Source organism: Pogona vitticeps, chromosome 1, assembly GCF_051106095.1.
Source record: "Pogona vitticeps strain Pit_001003342236 chromosome 1, PviZW2.1, whole genome shotgun sequence".
Lineage (NCBI taxonomy): Eukaryota > Metazoa > Chordata > Lepidosauria > Squamata > Agamidae > Pogona > Pogona vitticeps.
This window is the reverse complement of record NC_135783.1, coordinates 270551123-270553133: the sequence shown is the minus strand read 5'-3', so window position 1 is coordinate 270553133 and position 2011 is coordinate 270551123. Positions and strand designations below refer to the sequence as shown.

The 2011-nt window shown below is 50.5% G+C and overlaps 1 protein-coding gene across 2 annotated transcripts in view; it reads right to left on the bottom strand.

Annotated features, from left to right (window-relative positions):
• Nucleotides 1-2011, bottom strand: part of CCDC73 (coiled-coil domain containing 73) — an 80134-nt gene that overhangs the window by 818 nt on the left and 77305 nt on the right. The gene's annotated exons all lie outside the window — the stretch shown is intronic.

Below are 2011 nucleotides of genomic sequence, written 5' to 3'. Positions count from 1 at the left end.
CTACAATACATACATAAGAAGTTATGAGGGTAACTGTGCTGTGGTTGACGCATTCTTGTTCAGGTCATGCTAGTGCTACTAGGATGCCCTTCCCTCTCCTCTGCACTTTTGTTGTTGTAAGTAACCTTTATGGGCATAGGCTCCTTTGCATTTTCTCTGTACCTCTTGCAAAATGGCTCTGGCAGGTTTCTCAGCCTTCCAGAGCTAGTTTTGGGAATAAACCACCCTCTTGTTTTCACCAGGTTCTACTTTTCCACACCATCAGATGTTGTGTGCTACTAACAGTCCATTGAATGCAATCATGCGTTCTATGTTAAGAAATATTTCTTCTGCTTAGATTTTGGAAAATAGCTGACATCTCCAGAAACCTACTGAACTTATTTTTTCCAATCCTTATACAGTGGTGCCTCGCAGAACGGGCACCTCGTAGAGCGATGAATTCGCTCTACGAGGCTGTTTTTGCGATCGCAAATGCGATCGCAAAATGGTGCCCATATAGGCAGGAAATCGCAGAGCGAAGGGCGGTAAGCTGCTCGCTTACCGACCTTCGCTTTGCGACCCAACAATCAGCTGTCCAGCGGGTCCAAAATGGCCGCCGGAACAGCCGAAAGGGGCCGGGGCGCAGCGTTTTCGCGCCCTTGGTAAGCAAGGGGAGGGCACGAAAATGCTGCGCGCAGCCATTTCGGGGCTTCCGGCAGCGTTTTCGCGCCCTCCCCTTGCTTACCAAGGGTGCGAAAACACTGCGCCCCGGCTCCTTTCGGCTGTTCCGGCGGCCATTTTGGACCCACCGGACAGCTGATCGCAGCCATTTTCGCGCCCTCGTTCTGCGAGGGGAGGGCGCGAAAATGGCTGCCGATATCGCTGTATGGTAATTAAACGTGCCGATTGGAACGCATTAAACGTAGTTTAATGCATTTCAATGGCTTTTTTACTTCCGTACAGCGATGTTTCACACAGCGAGGGTTAATCCGGAACGGATTAACCCTCGCTGTGCGAGGCACCACTGTATCATGTTCCTAAAGCAGGTCACAAAACAATTAAATGTGCACATAGCATAAGCTTATTTTTAAGATACTGTAATAGAAAATAATAATAAAAACATGTAAATAAAGAGAACTATAAAACATAAAGCTGCTATCAAGATTAAAATTAAATTTTAAAAAGTCAGAAAGTTTTGCTTGGTGTAAAGAAGGCATACAATACAGTTTCAATGTATTTTGTTGAAATAAAAAAAAGTTTTTTATTTCAACAATAAGACTCCCAGCCAGTCCTCGAAGAGCACCTCTAAGCCGCCAACAGCAGCTGCCACCACCTTTTCCAGAGAAGCGACTCTCTGGCTCTTTCTCTCGGCACCCCCAGCACCAGCCTGACCAGCGGCTGCCTCAGCGCCCGGTGGTGCTTCCTCCTCCTCCTCTTTGTCCTGCTTCAGCCACTTCAGCTCTGGAGGCTGCCTGGGCTCACCTTGCAAAATTTGCTCCTCTGCCATGGTAGGGGTAGCGGCTGCTGCTGAGTGCACCTTTTTTGGGGGGGGGGGTCTCAGAGGAAGGTTGCCGGACCTCCGTGTGTGTGTGTGTACACGCGCGTGCACCTGTGGGGGCTTTTCTCCTTTGGCAAGGCGATTCTCCTTTGGCAAAGCTAGGTGGTCACCGGCGCTCCCTCCCTTTTCCACTGCTTCGTGGTGGTGGTGGTGGTAGTGAAGAAGGAGCCAGAAGGGGTCATGGCTGGCAACGAGGGCTCATGCGCCCCTCCTCCCCCTCCTCCTCGGAGCTCCAGCTGGGCTAAGGAAACTCTGGCGGCTTCCTCGGGCTCTTGCTCTGCTTGGCCGAAAATCTGATGCGGCCCAGCCTGACCCAGACTTTGCCTCCAGCGGCCCCCAGGTAAATTGAGTTTGAGACCCCTGCTCCTGACTGTCAGATGGTTTGAGAAATTTCTCACGTTTACTGAGAAGTCTGGGGGCAAAATCCTAACTCAGCCTGAGGGTTCAGAAACGTATTGACTTGTTTCCTGTCAG